Raw genomic sequence first — 6,602 nt, forward strand, 5'->3', positions numbered from 1 at the left:
CTAGGGAGCCCTCCCTACTCTCTTGAATACCATCAATAAAGCTCACTGCACCCACAAAAAAAAAAGAATTAAACAGAAATGAATTGTTGTCATGGGCAATCTGATTTCTAAGCTTGTGTTCTTCTTTTATAATCACAGTATGCAGATGGATGCTTTATGTTTATGTACATTCTCCCTTATACTTCAAATCATCTCCTACATGTAACAGCACATAAAACTGAATACCATGACAACTTTAATAGTTATGTGCAACACTCAAGGAACAACCTTGGCAAAATTCTAAATATGCCACTAACATTGAAATTCTGTCCTGTGTTTATTTTTATTTGCAATTCCTTCAATTTACAGATAGGGAACCACTGTAATGGTTAAAAAATAATCTGAATGACAAAGAAAACTAAGAGAGAAAAGTGTAAGAGTAAAACCAAAGGATCCTATGCAACATCATAAAAATAAAAACAAGAAAGATATGGATAATGTTTTAAGTATAATGACAAAAGAAAAAGTATAAAAGTGTGGAAGCATGTATTTGCATTTCAGTGAAATTACAAATATCTTGTGCTTGGTGGGCAGCATGGTAATCTTCTCTACTTAGGTTCCTAGGATTGTGTTGGACCCTGGCACCCAGCTGCCATCTGCTTTTAAAATCAGCCCCTCAAGTAGTCTGACATGTTTTTCACTTATGTCATTAAATCAGCCTGTGAGGAGCTGACTCTACATGTAGAGGAGTTTTTACCACCAAATCACCACTGTGATCTAGCAGTTTGTGGTGGATCAGCTAGGCGAACCCTGATATTTGATCATCAAAAGTGTCTTCCTTCTGAATTGGAATTTGTAATAATTTGTGTTTGTGTGTGTGTGAGAGAAGGAGAGAGAGAGAGAGAGAGAGAGAGAGAGAGAGAGAGAGAGAGAGAGCGAGAGAGAGAGAGAGAGAGAGAGAATGATGTACATGCATGCATATTCATGCATGTTCTGGTACTTATGTGTTTGTGTGTGTTTGTGTGTGTGTGTGTGTGTGTGTATGTGTGTGTGTGCGTAAGTGTGCATGTGTCTGTGTCCCCTTGTAGTTTCTGCTTCTTTGTTTGCTTGTCTATTTTGTGTCTTCTGCATCTTTGTTCTTGGTCATCTTTGCCACCTGCTAATCCTCATCTCACTTCTTACTCTCTATTGACCTTGATGATTTAGGTCATTCTTTGGGGGCAGAGTCCTAAGAGTGAGGGGCAGAAAATGCAACAATAAAAAATACAAGAGAGTTTGGGTCAAGAAGTCTTGAACAAATTATGTCTCATGCCAAGCAAGTTCACTGAGAAGCACTGAATCTTATATAGAGTTTTACCAGAATAGGAAAATGAGACTAGGTCAGCAAAAACTATCATACAATAATATAAGGCAGTGTGGGGCAGTGGTCTGCTCAGGTAACTTAAGCTCAATAGAGTATTTGGCTTTGAGCCATGGAGGCCCTGTGGGCAATTTCTGCTTGCAGGAGGCTGAAGGAGTTTGGCCATAACTACTGAGTCATTGGTTTCTGTTTCAGTCACAACCCTTTACAGCTGCCCCACACAGGAGATGTGTACTCTATCAGGGAGATAATGCCCCAAGCTCCCAGCATTCTAGGTGGACCCTACACCCAGTCATCTGACCACAGCACAGCCAGGAATGCAATGCCCCATACAATACAAGAGGCGGTGTGCCCCCTCCTCTCTCACTTGCTTTCCTGCTCTTCCTCCCTCTTCCTCTTTCTCTCTTGTTCTCTGGCTCTGTCTCTGCTCTTGTCTTGCTCTCTCTCTCTTCTCTTTCCTGCTCTCTGTTCTTCTTGCTTTCTTCCTTTCCTTTCTCTCTCTCTCTTTCTTTTCTCTCTCCTTCTCTCTACTTGAGTAGCCTATTTTCCCCCTCCTACAGTAAAATATCTCATTTATACATTGCCTCCTTTTGAACTAACGCATGCCTGGCCAGCAGGCCTCAACATCAGGGAGAGAGAGAGCCATTGGCCACAGCACCAGGCCCCAACTTTTGGTACAACACAATAGGACAAATCAGCATAAATCTAGTCAAGCTTTGTTGCACAAGGAGAGCACGGAATATTTAAAGGGTGTCAGAAACCAAGCATACAGCAGCTGTGTAACAAACAATATTCCTTGTGGTAAAAATAGTTGAGTTCTCCAGATCCAAAACCACAGCTTCCCCAAGAGTGTGGTCACAGGCTGGTAATGGCTCTGATAAGAGTATACTTGGTTTGTGAAAAGGAGTTGGGTTTCTTCTCCATACATCAGGTCCTCAGGGGAAGCTCCGGGTCAGTCTAACTCTCAATACTCTGTTATGTCAAAACTTTTCATTCTGTGTTTTCTGATCAAATTTCTTTGTATTTGTGTTCTGGTTAATTCTGATGTTTAATAGATTTTAATGTTGGGTTAAAATTTTCCTTGTGCGAATATAAGTTTTATATTAGCATGTTGTCAATAAAAGACACTAAGGAAATACAGGAAGAGTGTGCTTAATGGTGAAATATGGAATCTTTCAGACAAGTATATGTACAAGAAGAGCTTTGTAGAAAACAATATATAGTAACAAAAAAGGGAATAATCAAAAGGAAATGAATAACAGGAATTATGTTTCTTGTTCATAAAGTTTTTGCCTTGTTAGTAATACAATGTCATCCACAATTTGATCATATATATTCCAAGAATATTCATCAAGATTCTCCAAAATAATATTAAAATAGTTATTTACCATTAATGACTATGTAGAACACAAAATTTTCAACTACTCTTTGTCATTTTAACAAGAAAAATTATAAGTAGCATAGGAAATTAATTTTTATACTTACTAAACTATATTAAATATCACTAAAAGTATAACTGAACAAATAGAAACATAAATTTTGTTGTTGAAGAGGCAGAATCAATTTTTTATGGCAGATGCTTCAGTTTAGACCTTGTTCCCAGTGCTAGTTCAGTGAAAAGGACAATGAGGTCCAAAATATCTACTAAATTCCTGAAATCATAATTAAAAATCAAACATTCAAGTATTGTGTCACGTAGGAAGCTTTTGTGTAAAAGCCATGGATGAGTGATGTGCTTAATGAATCTTACAAACTGAGAGCTCTCATTTGGACAAAGTCTTCATGAACCTTTTCCCATTTAGAAAATTACAGGGTATAATAAATGATGCCTTAATTTATTGTTGATTACATTACAATAATTATTATATTCAATAAAATATAGTTATAATAATATCTAACTCATGTTAGTTTTAGCTTACTTATAATTTTATCAGGAGGCTTACAAAATGTATGAGAGGAGGTGAAAAAGTGTATGTTCATCTGTGTTTATGGCTTATGAACAACGTTGTAAGTATTAACTTGAAGTACTCAGGGTTTACTAGTTCTTCAGAGAAATGAAAAGCTTTGTAAAAGGAAAAAACTTCAGAATTGTCACTAAATTATTTCCTGTCAATCAATTTTTGTTTGTTCCTTTTTTATTTTTCAAGACAGTGTTTCAATATGTATCTTGGGCTGTCTGGGAACTCATTTTGTAGACAAAGCTGTCCTGTAACTCAGAGATCTGGCTGTCCCTGCCTCCCAAGAGCTGGGATCAAAGGTTTGCATCACCACCAATGGGCCTGTCCATCAATTTTTATTCAGGCACATGTTTTGCACATAGATCTAAATTACATAGAGATAGTTTCTTTCATATATACCATCTCAAAATAACTAACTTCCATCTATAAATTGAACATCATTCAATTGCTAGAGTTTAAAATTTTACTGAGTAACATCTACACTTGAGTACACAAATCATGTGGCAGTGTGAGAAGGTAAATGACCATAAACCATGAAAGAGAATTGGCCTTCCTTTTCATTCTAACAACTATGATTAGAGGTTCTGCTCCAAAGTCTGCTAGTAAAGGCTGCAGTTTGTGGCCATATCAAGAAATAAAGGAATAAGTGTTTTTTGAGATGCTTTGGGAATAACAATGCATTTCACAACTATATTTGTGAATTTATTTGATATTTCATTATAGTCCTATTTTTCTTGACATTAGACACAGAATTTAAATGAAAATTCATTTAAATATGTACCCAGAAAAAAAGAAGTAGGTAGAAGATTAGGTCAGGAAAATAGTGGTTTGCAATCAAAAGTATTTTGCTTACCATTTTCCCTGATGTCATCCTTTACATTGCATCATGCCAAGATATTTCCCTGGAAGTCTTTTCTATGTGCTTGAAGCAGTAGTGGGATGTACTGCTTGGGTCAGAAATCCAAAGTTGAGTTGGTTTACATAGGAAAAATAAGTGTATTAGTATTGAACTGTGATTAATTGCAACATATAATGGTCGAAGAAGAAAAGGAAAATACTGTTTTAGCTTCCTTCATCCTTTGAATTAATACAATATAAAGAGAGATTGATTTCCTCCTTTGTTGTATGTAACTGCTGCTGTTAAAACTATCTATGATCACAAGCCTCTATTTTTCTAAGATAAAGAAACATCAGATTATCATAAAGTACATTAGCGTAAGTCAAGTTCAGTGATACTTTGAGAGCACAAAACGGGCATAATGTCCCAACCCAACCACAAAGTTATTTGCAATTGATACCTGCAGGAAAAGAGAAAATCAGTTTTCTCCAAGAGAGTACCACTGTGCATATTTTCATGTTCCCGAGCAGACCCCTCACACAGTAGTTAGCCAACACAAAACAAACTCCACGGTTTTTGCTGTTCACTTTTTGTTTTACTTTATTTCAGTATTTTTCTTATTTCTTTTCTTTTCCTTTTATTTTGTTTTGGGGCTTAGGGTTTGTGTTTTGTTTTGTGAGATAAAATATAACATGAAGTTGGGCAGGTAAGATGATTGGGAAAATGTGGAAGATATTGGGGAGAGGAAAGAATGAATATATTCAAAATATATTCAGAGAAAAATCTTTTAAGAGTAAAAATTTTGAAAGAAAGTGATGCATATTCAACATTCAGGTTTTTGTCATGTGTAAATGTAAATATAATCAAAGAAAAGTATCACATCATTTAATAGTGTAGAAAAAGGACTTGAACACTTAAAAGCTCTTCACAATAACAGCAGTCAACAAATGTAGGTAAATTCTTAACAAATTAGAAAACTCACTGCATTTCTTCAGCAATCAGGAGAGAAACAGGATACCAACTCTCATGTGCATATTAGTTAAATTTTTAACCAAAGCAATAGGACAAAATAAACAGAAGGAGGTATAAAACTAAGAAGTCAAATATCATGCTTTGCATGTCTGATCCTACATGAAGAAAACTGTAAATGCATTCTCAGGAGACTCTCATGTGATAAGCCAATTGGTCACACCGGCAGGATGCAAAACAGTTTACAAAAAAATCTAGTCTTCCATAGCAAAAACACCCTCGCCTAAAGCATCAGCAATACAGTCCATTCACACTGGTCCCAAAACTGAAACATTTATGAATAAAATTATTCAAGAAATGAAAAGGAATCTATAATGAAATTTATAAAAAAAATTACCAAAAAAAGAAAGAAACTAAAGAATATGAGAGGATCAAATACAACTTATCAATGGGTGAACAGAATTAGCTTTGGAGAAAAGGACTTCATCCCAAGAGCTATCTACAGATTATTGTGATCAAAATCCTGATGACATTTTTCCTCGAACTAGAATGGAAATGTTAAAATTTATATGAAACCATAAAATATCTTGAATATCTCTTTTTCTTTATCTAAAGTGGAGAGTTGAAAAAGTAGTTTCAGTTACACTGCTGGTGTCATTGCCCCTCCTGATTTTAAATATTGTACTAATTAATGTGGAAATTAGCTTATACATAAATGAATATCAAAGAAACATATCATGCAGCTTCAGTTCTCACTACCATGAAAAGTGTCAAAGGAATTTGTTAAACCTTCACATTATTTTCCTGTCTGTCCCCTTTGTTTTGTCCCTGTCAACTTTTGCTCATCTTCTCCCTGTGGACACATTACAATAGGATGCAGAGATGCCAGAACCATAGCCCACTTCAAAGCCTTGAACACTGTGATTGCCTTTCTCCTACAATACTCCATTTTTATTCTGTCTGTCTTAGCTCAAATTTGAAAGTATGAATTACTGAAGAAAAGTCTTTTCATTGTGTTTTGTCAGGTTGTATATATAGTTTTCGCTTTATTCCATTCATATTTTCTTATTCTAGGTGACATGAAGCTGAGAAAGGCCTGTCTCTCAGTATTTTGGCAGCTGAAATGTAGGCCAAATTATGTAGAAACTTTAGGTCTCTAAAGCACTATAGATTAGGTTCTATATTCTAGACTAAGATGAACTGATACAAATCCTTTTTTTTTTTATTTTTACATGTTAAATATCCTTTGACTTGACTCTATGAATTTGATTGCTCTTTGCAATTATTACTGATTAAAGCTATTATTAATTTAGCTAGTTGTGTACAAGGGTATTTCTTAATATACATTTTAAGAAAGGACTTTATTGTAACCCACTAAAACATAAATATATCAAAATTTTATAAAATTTTCTACCAACCGTCAATCACAGAGCTTTTGACTTATGCACTGTATTGTATGTGTTTTAGTATCCATAACTAACTGGGATAAACACATATA

General features: G+C 35.1%; 1 pseudogene; it reads left to right on the forward strand.

Moving 5' to 3' along the window:
• Nucleotides 1–5,710: 5,710 nt before the first annotated feature.
• LOC116098382 lies at nucleotides 5,711–6,293 on the forward strand (annotated as a pseudogene).
• Nucleotides 6,294–6,602: the final 309 nt, after the last annotated feature.

Source organism: Mastomys coucha, unplaced genomic scaffold (assembly GCF_008632895.1).
Source record: "Mastomys coucha isolate ucsf_1 unplaced genomic scaffold, UCSF_Mcou_1 pScaffold20, whole genome shotgun sequence".
NCBI lineage: Eukaryota > Metazoa > Chordata > Mammalia > Rodentia > Muridae > Mastomys > Mastomys coucha.